Here is a 22,320-nt window from a genome sequence, read left to right on the forward strand (position 1 = left end):
TCCAGCTAGATACAGAGACTAGATCTATCTACAGTCTCGCACAGTTTGAGACAAAATCACACATGTTATAAGTTCCAAGGTGTGAAATAAAAGGTTTATTAGTCTATGTTAGTAAAAGAAAATATACTGCTGTTAGTATTGTAAGATACAATGTAGAATAAAGTATAAGAAGTTAAGATTTTTATTAGTTTATGTCATGGCTGTTGTAATGTTAGAAAGTCATACCTAGAGGCATTGTTTTGGTAATTCACAGTATCGTAAAAAAAACTTGAGAAGGGGGATGTAATATATTATGTGAGTATTCGTAGGTCAGAGTGCGGGGTTTTGTAAAATGGAAGTCTGGTGAATAAACGTGTATGTTTAATACTGCGGTGTCCGAGTCACATTAACGCTACATTGCCCAGCTCACTCTGTTTCATTGGATCTGGGAGGGTTTGAAGGCGAATCCGCGTGATCAGAGTGACTCAGAGAGGGACCTTTAGCGAAAATGCTCTATTGAAAGTGAAACTGAACCCTTTCCGAGAACGGGGTGGGACGAGGAATGGAATATTTTATTACCAGAGCTGAGATCGAAGCCAATACAACAGAACGACAACAGCTTGCACATAACCCAACCGTCTGAGCACAGACGCATAGAAAGGCAAAATCGAAATAACAGGTATGATGGGTCGGATATTTGAAATGTGTATATTTTAATGCTAGGAGTATTCTGGATAAGGGTGATGAACTTAGATTATGGATCAGAACATGGTCATTACTGAAACTTGGTTGAGAGGGGGGCTGGAATGTGTGATTAATGTATTAGGTTTTTAAAGTTTTAGAAAAGATAGAGGAGGGGGTAAAAGAGTTGCATTGCCAATCATGGACATTATCACAGCCACTCTCAGGGGAGATAAAATGGATTGTTCAGACATTGAGCCCATTTGGGTAGAATCAGGAATAGAAAGGGTGCAGTCACACTGACCTGATCATAGAACAGATCGTACGACAGACCGCCCACCCCCACTCCCACCGAGACATTGAGGAACAGATATGAAATCAAATTAAGAAAATTTGGGGACTTCTGGTAAGATGGCGATTGTTTAGTTGCTTCAAACTTTTGCTCCGTTACATTTCTTATCTTCGCACTATGTGTCTCCCTTTTTAAACCTTAGTTCGCTATTCTATCTGGTTTTTTTTTTCTTATCTGCCTGCGAATACGTCTATCTTACAATGGCTACAAAAAAATCTAAATCCGGGAAAAAAGTAGCTTCCACGTCCCTGTCTGCCGAGATTCTCTCTATCCTGGAACAGAATCGACAAGACATTCTAACTGATATCAATACTGAATTTAGAGCCTCTATCAGTCAGCTGGAGTCAAAATTGGATCAGATTAGCGCCAGAGTGGATGATCAAGCCGAACATTTATCTCGCATCGACCTAACCTCTGAAGATTTAAAACACCGTGTTCAGCATTTGGAAACTCTCTGTTCCAACGTAATGGAGCAAAACAGCAAATTTATTTCCAAAATGGACAATCTCGAAAATCGGAGCTGGCGCTACAATCTGCGAATTCTCGTTTGCCAGAGGCCACTGAAACGGGTTCCCCCATTGAATTTTTCTCTTCTTTTCTCTGTGAGATTTTCAGGAAATAATTTCTCCCGACTCCACCTGAGCTAGAAAGAGCTCACAGAATTTATGTCCCTCGAGCTGTTTTGGGTTCCAGAGCACGACCAGTTATCCTGTGTTTCCATCGTTATCAGGTGAAAAACCGTTTGATTATGGAGGCACGCTGACTTTCCGAAATAGTACCATTGGTATCGTGGAAGACTATGCTCCCCAGGTTCTGAAGATGCGTGCCGAGTTCAAAGGCGTTATGAAAGAGCTCTTTAATCGTGGATTCAAACCCTCCCTTCTCAATCCTGCCGATCTTCGAATTACGCTTACTACTGGAGATTATAAGTGGTTTAAGTCAGTTAGGGAGGCTGGGATGTTTGTTGGAAATCTTCCAGCCATCTTGACTTCTTTGGACCCGGTTTGACTTTCTAAAATGGCTGATGAGTATTTCTTGAATTAAAGTCTTTTTTCCGAACTCAGATTCTATTTGAATAATTTAGTCCTTAACTACTGAGAAACTAAGGGTTTTAGTTGGTCTCTCCTTGGACTTGGTGTGGTTTTCTTAAATAGATGATTTAAATTTAATGCTTTGCTGTGGACTTAGATTTCATTTGTGTAATTTAGTTTACTTTTGAATAACTTTAACTATAGAGAACTACAACTTTATTTGGGAGGCTTAGAGTTTTTTTTTATTGAAGATCTCCCTGTCAATTTACTGTATAAGACCTGCCTTTTTTTAAAACGGCTGATATGTACTCTCTTTAAATATAGAATTTCCCCCTTTTTCCCCCTTTTACCCTTTTTTTTCCAATTTTTCATAGTTTCTCGCAGGTAGATTAGTTCTTGATTATTATTTTGTATTAAGTTTTATATTCTTTCTGATGAAGTTGTTCCTATTTGTAATTTTGATTTGTAGAGCAAAAATTAGTTAGTATCTGCTATATTATTTACAGGGAGCTTATGTTAATGTTACGGAACTGGAGGTTGGTTTTTGGGGTGTCCTATTTTTTGTAGAGCTCACTGCTTTTTTGGGTAGTCATCTAGTTTTGGGTTGTGAGGGTGGGGTGGATTCTCCAGTACCAACACTATCTATTGTTTTTTTTTGTTTTTCCTTGTTATCCAGGACATGTCTATGTCCTGATTTTATTGATTTATGTTTATATTTTTGCTTCCAAACTGTTATTGCAATGTTTGATCTTATATATGCCTACTGCCTTTTACGTCTTAACAATTGATAATGGTTAGTCCATTGAAATTTGTGAGCTGGAATGTAAAGGGATTGAATCATCCCGTTAAAAGAAGAAAGGTCTTCTCCCATATTAACCAACTTAAAGCTGACATTGCTTTCCTCCAAGAAACTCATTCGTAGTTTTGATAATTCTCGGCTTATGTCAAAGTGGGCGGGTCAGCATTTTCATTCATCCTTCCCAGCCAAAGCTCGGGGGGGGGGGGGGGGTTCCATTCTTATCAACTCAAATGTTCCTTTTGAACTCCATAGTAAGATATCTGACACAAATGGCCGTTTTATTATTGTCTCTGGCAAATTATATAATACTAAGGTAGTACTAGCTAACCTGTATGCTCCCAATTCTGACTATGTTAATTTTTTGAACGTTTTTTTTTTCCCTCATTACCAGATCTGAACCTATTTTCTCTTATATTGGGTGGCGACTTTAACTGCTGGTTAGACCCAACTTTGGATCGATCGTCCCCTGTTACTAGATTACCTACTAAATCTGCTTTAGCTATTCTCTCTTTTTCTAACTATGGTATCTCTGATATATGGCGTTTCCTTCATCCTACTGAGAGAGATTATTCCTTTTTTTCACATGTTCATCATACCTTTACTGGAATGGACTATTTCTTAATTGGTAATCAACTTATTTCATTTGTTCATTCTTGTGACTATCAGAGTATACTGATCTCTGATCATGCCCCAGTCACTTTGTCTCTAAATTTTCCTGGTCTCCCTCAAAGGAATAAACATTGGTGCTTTAACCTGACTTTATTATCGGATGATGATTTTGTAAAATTTATTAAGGATCAGATAACTTTTTTCCTAAACACTAATACGTCATCTGAAATTTCATCCCAGATTGTCTGGGATGCTATGAAAGTATATTTGAGGGGTCAAATAATTTCATATACAGCGAATCTTAATAGAAAGTCCCGTTCAGCGCGATTAGACCTGATTAATCAGATTAAAGAATTAGATCAATTATATGCTCAGACTAAAAACCCCGAATTATATAAGAAGCGTGTAGAACTCCAAACTAAATATGACCTTCTCTCTATCCAACCAGTTGAACGTCAACTTCTTGAAAGTAAGAGTCGCTTTTATATTCATGGTGACAAATCTGGCAAGTTTCTAGTTAATCAGTTGAGACGTTCTAAAGCTAAACAACATATTACAAAGATCCAGAAGGAGAACAGGGATATTACATCAAATCACTCAGAAATTAATGACTTATTTAAGAATTTTTATTCTCGGCTTTATTCCTCTGAATCCCTGAATGAGAATATTTCTGTTGACCTTTTTTTAAATAACTTGAATATCCCTTTGATTTCATCTGATTCTAAAGCAAAACTTAATGAGCCTATATCATTAGAAGAAGTATCTTTTACCTGCACTGTCATCAGGCAAATCTCCATAGAATTTTATAAATCATTCTCTTCACTTCTTTTATCACAGTTACTCTCAGTACTATCTGTTTCATTTAATTATGGTAAATTGCCACCCTCATTTAATGAGGCATGTATTATTCTTTTATTTAAAAAGGGCAAAGATCCAACAGGGTGCTCCTCTTACAGGCCGATTTCTTTGCTTAATGTTGATGTTAAAATTTTGGCCAAAGTTTTGGCTCATAGATTAGAAACTGTTGTACCCTCTATTATTTCTGATGATCAAACTGGTTTTATTAAAAATCATCTTCCCTTTTTTTAACATACGGCATTTATTTAATATTTTATACTCACCTTCAACTGGGACTCCTGAATGCGTTATCTCTCTCGATGTGGAGAAAGCGTTTGATCGTATAGAGTGGAACTAACTCTTTGCGGTTTTAGAAAAATTTGACCTTGGTCAAAGTTTTATCTCTTGGATCAAATTACTATATCTGTGTCCTACCGCTTCTGTTTTGACTAATTCTCAGCAATCCCAGTTGTTTAACCTTAAACGTGGCACCCGTCAAGGATGCCCCTTAAGTCCCTTTCTTTTTGATTTGGCTGTAGAGCCTCTGGCGATTGCATTTCGAAGTTGTCCTGAATTGACGGGGACCTGGAGGGGGGGTGTTGAGCATAAAGTTTCTCTTTATGCTGATGATCTATTACTTTTTCTTCCAAATCCATCCACATCCTTACCTCCAATGTTTTCACTTCTTAATCAATTTAGCCAGTTCTCTGGCTATAAACTTAATTTACTTTTGAACTTTTTCCAATTAATAAAGAAGCTCAAGCATTAGTATTTTACGACCTCCCCTTTAAAGTAGTTGATAATCAATTTACCTATCTTGGTATTACAGTTACAAGGAATTTTAAGGATCTGTTTCGTGAAAATTTTGCCAATCTTTTGTACTCTACAAAACAGAGTTTGTCACAATGGTCACCTTTATCTATGTCCTTGGTAGGTCGTGTTAATGTTATTAAAATGTATGTTCTCCCTAAATTTTTATACTTATTTCAATCTATTCCAATTCTTATTTCTAAAACATTTTTTGATTCCTTAGACTCTATTATTTTGTCCTATCTGTGGAAGGGTAAGCGTTCCAGAATTAACAAAACTTACCTTCAAAAATCTAAAAAGGAGGGCGGCATGGCCTTACCTGATTTTCGTCTATACTACTGGGTAGCTAACATTCGTTGTCTTATCTTCTGGTCTTTTTTCCATAGCCAGTCTGACCGCCCTAAATGGGTAGCAATGGAGCTGAATTCCACTAAGGATCCAGCTATCTCTGCACTTCTTGGATCTGCACTCCCTAGTAGTTTGCCTAGACTAATTGTTAATCCTCTTGTTAGACATACTCTGCGAACATGGGCCCAGTTTAGGAAATTTTATGGTTTCTATGGTTTTTCCCTTTCTAGTCCTATTTTACATAATCATCTTTTTCTACCTTCTATGCATGATTCAACATTTTATGATTGGTATAGAAAGGGCATTAGGTATTTTGAAGATCTTTTCATTGATAATCGCTTCGCATCTTTTCAACAGTTCTCTGCTAAGTTTAATCTACCTAATGCCCATTTCTTTAGATATCTCCAAATTAGACACTTCATTAATCCTTTATTACCCAACTTCCCTGAGATGCCTGAGAAAAATGCTATGGACTTGTTTCTTTCTATTAATCCATTGGGTAAAGGTTTAATATCTTTTATTCGTGATAAATTAGTATCCTTTGGAGAAAATCAGAATGGTTTAGGAGCATGATGTAAATATCCCTTTATCTGATGAGGTTTGGGACTCGATTCTCAAATCGGTTAACTCAACTTCTCTTTGTGCTCACCACTGTCTTTTACAGTTTAAGATTGTTCATAGGGCTCATATGTCCAAATCTAAATTATCTCGATTTTATCCTAATATTAGTCCTCTTTGTGATAAATGCAAAAGTGGCGAGGTTTCTCTCATTCATATGTACTGGACCTGTCCTAGTCTAGAGAAATTTTGGAGGGATGTTTCCTTAACTTTATCCTGTATTCTGAATCGCCACTTAGAACCTAACCCTTTAATTGCTCTTTTTGTTTTCTTGGCTGAGACAGATATATGTTTGAGTTTGACTAAACGTCAAATATTATCTTTTGCTTCTCTCCTGGCTAGACATCTAATTCTTCTTAGATGGACAGATGTTGCCCCACCCACGCACGCTCAATGGCTTAATGATATTATGTCCTGTTTAGATCTTGAAAAAGTTCATTACTCAATTTTTAATTTGGACATAAAATTTCATAAGGTCTGGGGACCTTTTATTGAGTATTTTCATAACTTTCCTTTTGACTAAGTTTCTTTTTCAGTCCCTTGCTTTCAGCTTTTTTTTTGGTAGTAGGCATTATTATCTTCTGTTTTTAATTGTATTTACAGTTTTGTGGGTTTGAATGTTCTGATTTATATTTCCTACATTTTGCTCTGGTTGGTCTGGAGTTTTTTTTTCTTGCGAGTGTGGTGGTAGACACTAACTTCACACAACATCAATTTGGGTGCTTTTTCAATTATTATATTCTGTATTATATTACAATTGTATGTTTATCTTGCACTGTATTAATTTCCTATTTTGTTCTTGGGTTTTTTTTTTGTAGTGTTGTAGAAAATGCATTAAAAAAATCAATTAAAAAAAATAAATAATTAAAAAAAAAGAAAATTTGTAAAACTTAACAGGGTTCTTCATCACAGTTTATCACCTTTGAACCGAGAGCTTGGATACATACATGGAATTATGAGATAGTGGCCATTACAGACTTGGGTGGCACCAGGGCAGGAATGGATTCTCAATATTCCTGGATTTCAGTGTTTTAAAAGGGACGGTGGGGGGGGGGGGGGGGAGGGGAGGAGGGGTTACACTACTGGTCAGGGATACTATTACAGCTACAGAAAGAGTGGGTAATGTAGCAGGATCCTCTTTTGAGTCAGTATGGGTGGAAGTCAGGAACAGGAAGGGAGATGATACTCTATTGGGAATATTCTATAGGCCCCCGGTAGCAGCAGAGCTACCGAGGAGCAGATTGGGAGGCAGATTTTGGAAAGGTGTGAAAATAACAGGGTTGTTATCATGGGTGACTTTAACTTCCTTAATACTGATTGGCACCTGATTAGTTCCAATGGTTTAGACGGGTCAGAGTTGTTAAGTGCGTCCAGTACGGATTCCTGTCACAGTATGTTGACAGGCCGACTGGGGGAATGCCATACTAGATCTAGTATTAGGTAACAAACCAGGTCAGGTCACAGATCTCTTAGTGGGTGAGCATCTGGGGAACAGTGACCACCGCTCCCTGGCCTTTAACATTATCATAGAAAAGGACAGAATCAGAGAGGACAGGAAAATTTTTAATTGGGGAAGGGCAAATTATGAGGCTATAAGGCTAGAACTTGTGGGTGCGAATTGGGATGATGTTTTTGCAGGGAAATGTACTATGAACATGTGGTTGATGTTTAGGGATCTCTTGCAGGATGTTAGGGATAAGTTTGACCCGGTGAGGAAGGTAAAGAATGGTAGGGTGAAGGAACCATGGGTGATAAGTGAGGAAAATCTAGTCAGGCAGAAGAAGGCAGCATACATGAGGTTTAGGAAGCAAGGATCAGATGGGTCTATTGAGGAAAATAGGGTAGCAAGAAAGGAGCTTAAGAAGGGTCTGAGGAGAGCAAGAAGGGGGTATGAGAAAGCCTTGGTGAGTAGGGTAATGGAAAACCCCAAGGCATTCTTCAATTATGTGAAGAACAAAAGGATGACAGGAGTGAAGGTAGGACCGATTAGAGATAAAAGTGGGAAGATGTGCCTGGAGGCTGTGGAAGTGAGCGAGGCCCTCAATAAATACTTCTCTTCAGTATTCACCAATGAGAGGGAACTTGATGACGGTGAGGACAATATGAGTGAGGTTGATGTTCTGGAGCATGTTGATATTAAGGGAGAGGAGGTGTTGGAGTTGTTAAAATACAAAGGTCCCGGGGCCTGACGGAATATTCCCCAGGCTGCTCCACGAGGTGAGGGAAGAGATTGCTGAGCCTCTGGTTAGGATCTTTATGTGCTCGTTGTCCACGGGAATAGTACCGATGGATTGGAGGGAGGCGAATGTTGTCCCCTCATTCAAAAAAGGTAGTAGGGATAGTTCAGGTAATTATAGACCAGTGAGCCTTGTGTCTATGGTGGTAAAACTGTTGGAAAAAATTCTTAGAGATAGGGTCTATGGGCATTTAGAGAATCATGGTCTGATCAGGGACAGTCAGCATGGCTTTGTGAAGGGCAGATCGTGTCTAACAAACCTGTTAGAGTTCTTTGTGGAGGTGACCAGGCATATAGATGAGGGTAGTGCAGTGGATGTGATCTATATGGATTTTAGTAAGGCATTTGATAAGGTTCCACATGGTAGGATTATTCAGAAAGTCAGAAGGCATGGGATCCAGGGATGTTTGGCCAGGTAGATTCAGAATTGGCTTGCCTGCAGAAAGCAGAGGGTTGTGGTGGAAGGAGTACATTCGGATTGGAGGGTTGTGACTAGTGGTGTCCCACAAGGATCGGTACTGAGACCCCTACTTTTCATGATTTTTATTAATGACCTTGATGTGGGGGTAGAAGGGTGGGTTGGCAAGTTTGAAGATGACACAAAGGTTGGTGGTGTTGTGGATAGTGTAGAGGATTGTCAAAGATTGCAGAGAGACATTGATAGGATGCAGAAGTGGGCTGAGAAGTGGCAGATGGAGTTCAACCCAGAGAAGTGTGAGGTGGTACACTTTGGAAGGTCAAACTCCAAGGCAGAGTACAAAGTAAATGGCAAGATACTTGGAAGTGTGGAGGAGCAGAGGGATCCGGGGGTACATGTCCACAGATCCCTGAAAGTTGCCTCACTGGTAGATAGGGTAGTTAAGAAAGTTTATGGAGTGTTAGCTTTCGTAAGTCGAGGGATGGAGTTTAAGAGTTGCGAGGTAATGATGTAGCTCTATAAAACTCTAGTTAGGGCACACTTGGAGTACTGTGTCCAGTTCTGGTCGCCTCACTATAGGAAGGATGTGGAAGCATTGGAAAGGGTACAGAGGAGATTTACCAGGATGCTGCCTGGTTTAGAGAGTATGGATTATGATCAGAGATTAAGGGAGCTAGGGCTTTACTCTTTGGGGAGAAGGAGGATGAGGGGAGACATGATAGAGGTATACAAGATACTAAGAGGAATAGATAGAGTGGACAACCAGAGCCTGTTCCCCAGGGCACCACTGCTCAATACAAGAGGACATGGCTTTAAGGTAAGGGGTGGGAAGTTCAAGGGGGATATTAGAGGAGGGTTTTCACTCAGAGAGTAGTTGGTGCGTGGAATGCACTGCCTGGGTCTGTGGTGGAGGCAGATACACTAGTGAAATTTAAGAGACTACTAGATAAAGGTATATGGAATTTAAGGTGGGGGGATATATGGGAGGCAGGGTTTAAGGGTCGGCACAACATTGTGGGCTGAAGGGCCTGTAATGTGCTGTACTATTCTATGTTCTATGTTCTTGGCATGGGGATATCAACTGCCCCAATAGAAGCTGTAACTTTTGTAGTACAAGGGGTTCAGTTGGGGTAGAATTTATTAAGTGTATCCCGGAAAGTTTCTTAAATCAACCAATGGGAGGAGGGTCTGAGCTGGACCCTCCTGGCAATGGGTAATGAGACCCTCCAGGTGACTGTCCTTTCAGTGGGTGAACAGTTAGGGAACAGTGACCACAACTCCTTAACTTTCAAGATAGCTAGCGATAAGAATAATTATGGTCCTTGCTGGAGTGTTTTAAATTGGGGGAGGGCAAATTACAATAGTATTAGACTTTAACTAAGAAGAGTTGATTGGAAACACCTTTTTTTTCTGGCAAGTCCACATCAGACACGTAGAAGGTGTTTAAGGTTCAATGGCACAGAATACAGGAAAGGTGTGTTCCTGTTAGAAGGAAGGGCGGGGATGGAATGATAAGAGAAACATGGATGTCCAGAGATGTGATGAACTTAGACAAGAAGAAAAAGGAAAAGTATTTAAAGCTTCAGAAGTTAGCATCAAATGAACCACATAAAAAGTATAAAGAAGCCAAAAAAGAACTAAAGAAGGGAGTAAGTAAAGTCAGGATGGGCCTTGAAAAGTGCTTGGCAAGTAGGATTAAGGTGAATCCCAAGGCATCCAATACAGTAAGACTAAGACCAATGCATCAAGACAAAGAGGACAGATAACTAGGGAGAGGGTGGGACCATTCAAGGATATGTGGCGGCGGGGTTGAGGGGGGGATCCACTTACTCGGATGTGGAAAATGTGAGTGAGTACTTTGCTTCAGTATTTACCAATGAAAAGGGTATGGAGGATCAGGAGATCAGTGCTGAGTGCATAAATACATTAGGACATTTAGAGATCAAGGAGGAGAAAGTGTTGTGTCTCCTAAGGTGGATAAGTCCCCAGAGCCTGATGGGATTTACTTCAGGTTATTGAAGGAGTCAAGAGACGAGATTGCCGGGATCTTGACCAATATCTTTATGTCCTCTCTGGTGCAGGTGAGGTCTCAGAGTATTCGTGAGTGGCTAATGTTGTACCTCGATTTAAGAAGGGAAGAAGAGAAGATCCTGGGAACTATAGACTAGTGCGTCTCACATCAGTTGTAGAGAAATTGCAGGAGAAAATTCATAGGAATGGAACTTACGAGCATTTGGAAACCCATGGCCCAATTAGGGAGAGCCAGCATGGTTTTATGCATGACAGGTCATGTCTTAGCAATTTGACTGAGTTTTTTGACAAGCTGATGAGAGAGATTGATGAGAGTAGGGCAGTGGATGTTGTCTGTGCGGATTTTAGTAAGGCATTTGACAAAATCCCTCATAGAAGACTAATTCAGAAGATTAAGATGCATGACATCTGCCTCAAATTGGCTGTTTGGGTTCAAACTGGCTTTAAACTAAATAGTAGGGGGGTGGGTGGGTTCAGTAGATTGGATAAATACAGTAAAAAAGAAAAGTGTGGACAAAGATAAAGTAAAGGCAAAAGTTAAAAAAGAGAAAAGTAGGGGTGGAGTGCAGAAAAGTCAAGCTCATAAAAGACAAACATTACTAGATTTTAATGGCACAGTGAATGTAAGTGCACTTTATTTGATTGTTTGTAGGTCAGTGAACTTGTGGCACAAATCAGTATAAAGGGGTATGATTTAGTGCCCATTACAGAAATGTGGCGGTGGAGAGGATTGGGAATTGAATATCCAAAGATATCATGTAATACAGAAGGATAGTCAGGAAGCTAAGGGAGGTGGGGTAGAAATCTTAATTAAGGATGAGATCAGGGTGATAGTGAAAGACGATATAAGATCTAAGGAGCAGAATGTTGAATCCATCTGGGTAGAGATTAGGAATAGAAAAGGGAAAAAAAATCACTGGTGGGAGTTGTCTATCAGCCACTGATTAATAACATTACAATGGCACAGACAATAAACAGAAATATTTGAAGCATGCAAGAATGGAACAGCAGTTATCATGAGGACATTTAACTTGCACATAGATTGGGTGAATCAAGTTGGTCAAGGCACTCTTGAGGAGGACTTAATAGAATGCATACATGATACCTTTCTTGAACAGCATGGTACTGAACCTACAAGGGAACGTGTTACCTTAGACCTGGTCCTGTGCAATGAGACAGGTAAAATTAGCAATTTTGTCATTAGGGATCCTCTTGGTATGAGTGATAACAGTATGATTGAGTTTCTCATCCAAATGGAGGGTGCAATAGTTTGATTGAAAACCAGTGTATTATGCCTGAACAAGTGAGACTACAGCAAGATGAGGGAGGAGTTGAATAGGTTAGATTGGGAACACAGGCTATATGGTGGAACGGTTGAGAAACAGTGGAAGCCTGTCAAAGAATTTTTTCATGGTACTCAACAAAAGTATTTTCCAGTTAAAAGCAAGGACAGTAAGGGTGGGGAGACCCAGGCTCGGATAACTATGGAAATAAAAGAAGGCATCAACCTAAAAGCTCATGCATACAAAGTCCCCAAAAAACTGGAAGATTGAAAAAACTTAAAAAGCAACAAAGCGAACAATAAAGAAATGTCGACTGTACCCCTTTCCATAGATGCTGCCTGGCCTGCTGAGTTCCACCGGCATTTTGTGTATGTTGCTTGGATTTCTAGCATCTGCAGATTTTCTCTTGTTTGAGAGTAAGGAAAGGAAAGATTGATTATGAAAACAAAATATAAAAATGGATAGTAAAAGGTTTTAATTATATAAAGCATAAATGGGTGGCCAAAATGAATATAGGTCCTTTGGAGGATGAGAAGGGTTATTGATACTGGCTATTGAGGAGGTGATTGAGGCTTTGAATGACTAGTTTCTATCAGTTTTCATGGTAGAGGACATGTCTAACATGCCAAAGAGTAATGATGTGGATGCGAAGGGAGGTAAGGACCTCGATACAAAAGCTATCACTAAAGAGGTAGTGCTGAGAAACTTGTGGGCCGAAAGAGAGACAAGTCCCCTGGTCTGAAAGAAGTGGCAGAGGTTATAGTAGAGGCTTTGGTGATAATTTACCAAAATTCTCTGGACTCTGGGCAGATCCCAGCAGATTAGAAGAAGGTAAATGTTACACCACTGTTCACAAAAGGATGTGGGCAAAAGGCAGGTAACTATAGGCCAGTTAGTTTAACATCAGCAGTTGGAAAAATGCAGTTACTGTATTGAATTAATTTCAATTCAATTTAGTTCAATTCAATGCTTGTACCTATCATTAAAGAAGAAATAGCGAGGCATCTTGAAAGAAATGGACCCATCCGGCAGATGCAGCATGGATTCAGCAAAGGCAGGTCCTGTTTGACAAACTTACTGGAGTTCTTAGAGGATATAATAAGCACAGTGGATAAAAGAGAACAGATGGACATTATTTACTTGGATTTCCAGGAGGCTTTCAATAAGATGCCACATAAAAGACATCCATAAGATAAGGATGCATAGAGTTGGGGGTGATGTGTTAGCATGGTGGAGAATCGGTTAACCAATAGAAAGCAGAGAGTTGTGATACATGAGTGTTACTCTGGTTGGCAATCAGTGGTGAGCCGTGTGCCGCAGGTGTTGGTACTGGGCCCACAAATGTTCATGATATACATTAATGATCTGGAAGAGGGGACTGAGTGTAATGTATCTATGTTTGCTGATGACAATAAATTGAGTGGAAAAGTGATTTGTGCAGACGATATGGAGAGTCTCCAGAGAGATATACTGTAGGTAGGTTAAGTGAGTGAGCAAGGGTCTGGTAGATGGAGTAAAATGTTGGTAAATGTGAGGTCATCCACTTTGGAAGGAAAAGTAGAAGATCAGATCACTATTTAAATAGTAAAAGATTGTAGCATGCTGCTGTGCAGAAGGACTTGGGAGTGCTTGTGCATGAATTGCAAAAGGTTGGTTTGCAGGTGCAGCAGGCTATCAAGAAGGCAAACAAAATGTTGGCCTTCCTTTCTAGAGGGATTGAACTTAAGAGCAGAGCAGGGAGGTTATGCTGCAACTTCTAGGGTACTGGTGAGGCTGCATCTGGAGTACTGCATGCAGTTCTGGTCTCCTTACTTGAGGAAGGATAATCTGGTTTTGGAGGTGGCGCAGAAGAGGCTCACCAGGATGATTCCAGAAATGAGGGGGTTAGACTATGAGGAGAGATGGAGTCACCTGTGACTGTACTTGCTGGAATTCAGTAGGAGATCTTCTGGAAACATATAAAATTATGAGAGGGATAACTAAGATAGAGGCAGGGAAGTTGTTTCAACTGGTAGGTGAGAATAGATCTAGGGGGCATAGCCTCAAGATTCAGGGCAGTAAGTTGAGGTCAGAGATGAGGAGGCTTCGCCACTTTTTCCCAAAGAGTGGTGGATCTGTGGAATTCTCTGCCCAATGAAGCAGTGGAGGCTACCTCAGTAAACATATTTAAGACAAGGTTGGATAGATTTTTGCATAGTAGGGGAAGTAAAAGTTATGTGGAAAAGGCATGTAGGTGGAGATGAGTCAATTGTCAAACCAGCCATGAACTTATTGACTTGCGTAGCAGACACGATGGCCTACTCCTGCTCCTATTTCTAATGTTCTTATCTTTTTATGTAATCATAAGAGCATCATCTCACATTTGCCAAGATTGGAATCTCTTGGTAGTGGGAATATGTTTATAATTTAATCACACTGTATTATCAAAGTTCAAAGTATATTTATTATCAAACTGTGTATGCAGTATACAACCCTGAGATTCGTCTTCCCCATGTGCAGTCACAAAACAAAGAAGAACCATAGAACTAACCTGTTCAAAGAAAAAACATCAAACATCAACCTCCCTCACCACCACCCACAAAAAAAAATCACAAAAACAATCTAGGATGTTGCCATGTACTGTGAGGCAAGTTTGGACAAACCTGGGTTTTTTTCTCTGGAGTGTTGAAGGCTGGGCCTGGCGGAGGGGGTAGTGGTGGGCTTGGAGAGAAATGGGAGAAGTTTTGGAAGTATAGAAAATTATGAGAGGCAAGGAAGGAGTTTTTTTTTTACCAGAAATAACAAATACTAGAAAGCACAGATGAGGTGAGAGGGCATGTTTAAAGGTAATGGTTTTACTCAATGACTAGTAGTGGCTGGAGCTTTCTGCCACAGATGGTGGTGGAAGCAGACACAACAGTAACATTTAAGAGACATTTAGACAAATGTGAACATGCAGGGAATGAAGAGATATGTCACTTGTGCAGGCTGATGGGATGAGTTCATTTTGTCATCATGGTCAGCAGGAACAATATGAGCCAAGAACCCTGTTTCTATGCTGTACTGTTCTATGCACTGGTTTCTTGCATTATTCTCCAGTGATTAAAAGTGATTTGATGAGCATCTTTAAATAATCTTGATAGACAAATAACCATCAGTCCATCCTTTTACTTCCTTCAAGGAGATAACCTACACAAAGACAAAGAGGAGACCTGAGATTACTGTATTATCACATAAGCCACACTGCCAAAAACAGCCATCAAGAATGGGAAGCGCAAGTTCCAGGTAGGTCAGAACATGCCACACTGTGTGTCTCTACAATGAACCCCACCTCAGCAACTCCTGCCAGTGCACTGCACACTGAGTGCTCAGCATTCTCATTGGTGCATGGGATCTGCTTTGTTGATCAGCTGCCATCCTGATAAATCTGATCCCATTGTGGGGTTGGGTCTGGAATTCCTGAGTGTGGACCCAGTGACCGTGTGGAGCAATGATATCAGTGTATGATGGAGGGGAAGCTGTAGGTGGTGGTGTTCCCTTCCATCAAATTCCTTGTCACAGAACACAGAATGTCTCAACATGGGACTCTGCTCATGATGTTATGCCACACCATTTAAGCTAACGATGCTTCACTGAACTAGTTACTCTGCCTGCACATGGTCCGTATCTCTCCATTCTCTGCAATTACACATACAAAGAACCTCTTGAACTCCTCAATCATATCTATTGCCACCACCACCCCTTTCACCGTAACCTTCAACAGATCCAACATCACCTTTTCCTTTATTTTCAAATGCCCCAGCATATTAGCATGCTCCATATTGTTCACACTGTTCTCCTTGACTTTCCCCTTGTTGGATCAATACACAAAATCCTGTAGTATCTAAGTCCGTCAGGCACAGATGCTAGATGATCTGCTGAATTTGCCCAGTATTTTGTCTGGTACTCAGTAGGACTTCTCCACATCTTCCACCTCCAAATGTACGTTTAATCCTCTATTGTTGAGTGGTCCTACTCTATCCCTGGTTAGATAGATAGATAGATAGATAGATACTTTATTCATCCCCATGGGGAAATTCAACTTTTTTTCCAATGTCCCATACACTTGTTGTAGCAAAACTAATTACATACAATACTTAACTCAGTAAAAAATATGATATGCATCTAAATCACTATCTCAAAAAGCATTAATAATAGCTTTTAAAAAGTTCTTAAGTCCTGGCGGTAGAATTGTAAAGCCTAATGGCATTGGGGAGTATTGACCTCTTCATCCTGTCTGAGGAGCATTGCATCGATAGTAACCTGTCGCTGAAACTGCTTCTCTGTCTCTGGATGGTGCTATGTAGAGGATGTTCAGAGTTATCCATAATTGACCGTAGCCTACTCAGCGCCCTTCGCTCAGCTACCGATGTTAAACTCTCGAGTACTTTGCCCACGACAGAGCCCGCCTTCCTTACCAGCTTATTAAGACGTGAGGCATCCCTCTTCTTAATGCTTCCTCCCCAACACGCCACCACAAAGAAGAGGGCGCTCTCCACAACTGACCTATAGAACATCTTCAGCATCTCACTACAGACATTGAATGACGCCAACCTTCTTAGGAAGTACAGTCGACTCTGTGCCTTCCTGCACAAGGCATCTGTGTTGGCAGTCCAGTCTAGCTTCTCGTTTAACTGTACTCCCAGATACTTGTAGGTCTTAACCTGCTCCACACATTCTCCATTAATGATCACTGGCTCCATATGAGACCTAGATCTCCTAAAGTCCACCACCATCTCCTTGGTCTTGGTGATATTGAGACACAGGTAGTTTGAGTTGCACCATATCACAAAGTCCTGTATCAGTTTCCTATACTCCTCCTCCTGTCCATTCCTGACACATCCCACTATGGCCGTGTCATCAGCGAACTTCTGCACATGGCAGGACTCCGAGTTATATTGGAAGTCTGATGTGTACAGGGTGAACAGGACCGTAGAGAGTACGGTTCCCTGCAGCGCCCCTGTGCTGCTGACCACCGTGTCAGACCTACAGTCTCCCAACCGCACATACTGAGGTCTATCTGTCAAGTAGTCCACTATCCAATCCACCATGTGAGAGTCTACTCCCATCTCCGTTAGTTTGTGCCTTAAGATCTTGGGCTGGATGGTGTTAAAGGCACTAGAGAAGTCAAGGAATGTAATCCTCACAGCACAACTGACCCCCTCTAGGTGAGAGAGTGATTTGTGCAGCAAATACGTGATAGCATCCTCCACTCCCACCTTCTCCTTATACGCAAACTGAAGAGGATCCTGGGCGTGCCTGGTTTGTGGCCTCAGATTCTGTATTATCAGCCGCTCCATGGTCTTCATAACGTGCGACGTCAAGGCAACAGGTCTGAAGTCATTCAACTCCTTTGGTTGTGGTTTCTTCGGTACCGGGACAATACAGGATGTTTTCCACTGTCTGGGTACTCTTCTCTGCTCCAGGCTCATGTTGAAGATGCGCTGTAGTGGTTCTCCCAGCTCAGTCGCACAGGCCCTCAGTAATCGTGGGGAAACTCCATCCGGTCCAGCCGCCTTGCTGGTACAGATCTTCCTCAGTTGACCTTCCACCTGTGCAGCCGTAATCCTGGGCGTGGGCAAGGTCTCCTGTGAGTGGCTATTTTCCTGTGAGGGAAGTAAGCCTGGTGTGGATTTCTGCGGTGAGGATGAGATTGAGCTGTTATTCTCTTACATTTGATGTATGTATAGAATGCCCTGGGATTCCCTTCAATCTAACATGGAAGAACTTTTCATTGCCCCTCCTGGCTCACCTAATTCCCTTTTTGAGTTCTTCTCTGGCTTCTTTACATCCCTGAAGGACTCTGTTCGATTATTTTAACTTCCTAAACTGTACATACAGTTCCTTTCCCCTCTTGACTGAATTAATAATCTCTTTCCAATGCTCCCCTAATCTTCCACAATTGTCCTTCCATCTGTTTAGAACAAATCAGTTCCATATTCTGTAAAGTTGGCCATTAAACACCCGACAAAGAACAGATTTGCCTAACTACAGCTATTCCTGATTAACTCTACCTGGTTGCTGCTTAAAACTCTGAGAATTTAATGCTTTCCTGTGATATCTATACTTACTCAAAGCTATCAGAATTTAAGGTATTTTAATCACTGTTTCCTCACTTAATGGGCAGTCAGCTGACCAGTCACATTTCCCAATAATAGGTCTGGAGTGGCCCTTGTTCCAGTTGGACTATCCACATATCATTTTAAGAAACTGTCTTCGACGAACCTGACAAATTCTGCCCTGTCCAAATCTCTTGCACAAAGAAGGCCCCAGTCTAATTTGGTGAAATTGCAGTTTCCCAATAAAGGAATCCTGTTGTTTTGGACAATCTTCCCAATCTGCCTGCATGTTTGTTCCTCAGTATCTTGGTTACTACTGGGGTCTCCATAATGTAATCTGTTCAGAGTAATTGCACCTTGAGTTTTACCCTTATGGGCTCAGTGGATATGCCGCCCATTATCCACTCCCTCTGAGAGCAGCTGTGATATTGTCCCTGATCAGTAATGCCCTGTTTTGTTAGTGGAGATCAGGGGGTTGTGGGTTGCTGTCAGAGTAGCCAAGAAGAAACAGTGTAGGGGACGTGTATGTGGCACACAGTGACAAGTCTGTGTGGTATTGGTGTCAAGAGTAGGTGGTGAGACTCTCCTTGTTTGGAGATGGTGACAGCCTGGTACATTTGTTACAAACATGTTACTAGTCTTTGTTTATCCCAAACATGAATGTTTTCCATCTTTATCATATTGCCAAATCACTTGTATATTTTTCTTTTTCTTTATGATACCCAGACTCACCTCTGTTGCCACCCTCCACCCCCCACTGAGCATTCCCACCTTTCCCATGCACCTGCTTATTTCCATCTAACAAATTCTCTCCCACATACACATCAAGTTTCCAACTTCCCCACCCCCACCTGCAGGACAAGCAATTTACAGGGGCACATTAACCTAACAACTAACACAGTGTGGCAGGATCACCCATGGGAAATTGACTTGGTCATGGGAGAGCATGCAGACTCCACACAGACAGCACCAGAGACCAGGAGTGAAGCCAGGTCACTGGTGGTGTCAGTCTGCTGCACCAATTGCAGTACAGTGCCACTGCGCCCCCCTGGGTCACTTTGTTACAGCAGGCATGAATTGTTTAGTTTTCATGATGAAATAAATTGAATCTTGTATATCAGCAAACCTATGTCATCTGACTTTGTAGAGAAAGGGAGGTCATTTATGATGAAGTTGATACTGGTTGAACTGGCAGCTCTCATGTAAGGACTTCTGCATTGATATTAAGAGATTGTATGGATAGATTTCCAATACTCATAGTTCTAGAGAGCCAGGTTGCAGCCTGACCTATGGTGTTATCCACATGAAATTTACAAACATTGTTTGTAGCCCTGTAGGTTTGCCTGTATGTTGCAATTATCACCCATGTCAGAACGAGCTGCTGATTTTTGAGTTAATTGGTCACTACAAGTTGTCCCAAATGAGATGGATGACAAGAGAATGGGGATCTGAAGAAATAGAAGTTTTTAATAATTTGAAATGATAATGATCATGTTTCCTTTCAGACAACAGGTGGCTGAGGCTGAGAATGCCACATTCTTCACAAAGGAAGAGCTCAACAAACTGAAGGCTGACTTTAAAACCGGTGGGGTGGAAAAAGTTACGTCTCTAATAGAACAGAAGCTATCAGAACTGGACAAGCCAGAGCTTAACATCGCAGTGACAGGAGAAACAGGTACAGGAAAACCCACCTTCATCAATGCCATGACAGAACTTCAGGAGAGTGGTGATGGAGCTGAAGTTGGGCTCACTGAAGCTACAATGGAACCAGCTGGATTTCCACATCCCAATTTCAACAACGTCTGCTACTGGGACCTGCCAGGTCTTCCCCGCTGACAAGTATCTCAAGAAAATGAAATTTGAAAAATATGATTTCTTCATCATAATATCAGCTTGTCGTTTCAAAGAAAATGAGGCAAAACTTGCGAAAGAAATTAAACGGCTCGGGAGAAAATTCTATTTTGTCCGCACTAAGATTGATGCTGATTTTGATTCAATGACAAAAAGGGGGTTGGCAATTAATGAAGAAATAGAACTGGAACGTATTCGGAATAACTGCTGCAATAATTTGAGAAAAGCTGGGTTTCAAACCCCATCTGTGTTCCTGATATCCAGTTTTGAACAGGATCGATATGATTTCAATCGGTTAAAGGAAGCACTTGAAGATGATCTGCCAATTATAATGAAAAGTATCTTTGTCCTGGCCTATCCAAACCGAAGTGTAGAGATTATTCAAAAGAAAGAGAAAATACTGCGGAAACATATCTGGATGTTGGCAACGCTTTCAGGATCTGTGGGAGCAGTCCCCGTTCCTGGTCTCTCCTTTGCTTGTGATATAGTCATACTGATTGCGGCAATAATCTATTTCCGTAAGTGTTTGTGTCTGGATGATTCCTCGCTTCAAAGACTGGCCAGCATCACAAATAAACCTGTGAAAGAGCTTAAGGCTGTAATTAAAACTCCCCTGCTGGGGGAAATAAATAAAGATACAATTGTAAGGTTAGGTTGGCGTACTACAGTTGTTGCCATTTCAGCTGTGGAATTTGCTCTTGACTTCATCCCTGTCATTGGTTCCATTTTTGGAGCAGGATCATCATTTCTCATGATCTATACAATATTGACCGATGCACTGAAGGGCCTTACGGAGGACGCAGAGAGGGTGATGAAGTTTGCATTTGGCAACAATTAACTGGTCAGCACCAACATCAATACAATAAGCTCATGGTCTGCTGTGGTTAAAATATTTGAGGCCTGTCTCTAAACCCTGCCGTAATTCTACATGACAACTTTCCCCTTTGTTGCTTTCCTTTCCGAAATATTGCTTATCCATTTCTGAGGAACACTTGTGCCTGACCGAGGGACTGAAACTCCGTTAAAGACACGAAACAGGTGGACATAAATGACGTGATCTTAATTTGAAGTGGAGCCGAGAAGTTATCTCCAGGTGTCTGAATGATGATCACCTGTCAATCAATAGCCTGTGTCAGACTGTGTGGACATTATAAGGTCACAGTGTGTGCAATATTGCTTTGTACAAACTAGTGGCTGTGTTTTCCCTTCAATATCTGTAAAGATCTGATTGTGACATCATTAAAAATGTAGTGGAAAGGCATTTCAGGAAATCATTAAAGCATTACTCCTAACTGAAGCACAACTCACATTTAAAAGAGCTGTTGAAATCACTAAATCAAAACAAAACAGCAGCCTGAGACACAACAACAGACAGAGACAATTGAGTTTCAGTCAGGAATGAAAGTGAGCATGAACAAAATTGCAGTGTCTGAACAGGAACCAGCCTGACCAATCAAATTCTGTGACTGTTGTGGCAATGACTCACATACATCAGACAATTGCAGGTTTAAAGGTGAAACTTACAGAAAATGAAACAAAGTAGGTCACAAAGCATGTCTGGCAGACAAAACTAAATAGACTGCACAGGGAAGACAAAGTGATTAAAAAGTTGTTGCAGTTTCGCAAAGAGCACTAATCTACATGTTTTGCATGAAAATTCTGACAGTAATGAGAGTGACACAGGACTAGATGGACAGGATTTACGTCGTGAAAACTGACCAGAGAAAAGCAGTATGAAGCAGAAATGATTCAGAAAATTAATTAAAATGAATTGCACAAAATCAGATTGAAAGTCATCTCTGAACTGAAGCCTGCAGACATCCAACTAAGAACGTATATTGTAGAAAGATCACTCCAGTGAGAGTGACATTTGTAATAATGAGATACAACAACCAACAGGACACATTGAGTTTGTATGTGGTGAAAACAGCAGGACCAGCATTATGGGGATGTGAGTGGCTGAGACAACTACAACTTGACTGGAGATATATCCTCCATTTGCATGCCACATCCTCTGCCATAGAGACAACAGAAAATGAATTGAGAATGATTCTGGATAAAACCACAGCAGTGTTCAAAGATGGCATTGGAAAACTCAGATATAGCAACAGTAAAATACTGTTATGCCACACCAAAGTGTTACAAAGCCCATCCAGTTCCTTATACTGTCTGCAAAAAAAATCCAGAAAGCTAGATTGGCTGGAGACTATATCAGTATTTTCAAGGTTGTGTGGAGCCCATGGGTAACAGCAGTAGTTCCAGCAGCCAAGAAAAATGGGTCTGATAGGATCTGTGGTGATGTTAAGGTCACCACCAACCCAGTCCTGAAAGTAGATCAATGCCCTCTGCACAGGATAGAG

The 22,320-nt window shown here is 40.9% G+C and overlaps 1 pseudogene; it reads left to right on the forward strand.

Moving 5' to 3' along the window:
• The first annotated feature begins 563 nt into the window (after nucleotides 1–563).
• On the forward strand, nucleotides 564–21,885 carry LOC140734090 (interferon-inducible GTPase 5-like; annotated as a pseudogene).
• Nucleotides 21,886–22,320: the final 435 nt, after the last annotated feature.

The sequence above is a fragment of the Hemitrygon akajei genome, chromosome 10 (genome assembly GCF_048418815.1).
Source record: "Hemitrygon akajei chromosome 10, sHemAka1.3, whole genome shotgun sequence".
NCBI classification, from domain to species: domain Eukaryota; kingdom Metazoa; phylum Chordata; class Chondrichthyes; order Myliobatiformes; family Dasyatidae; genus Hemitrygon; species Hemitrygon akajei.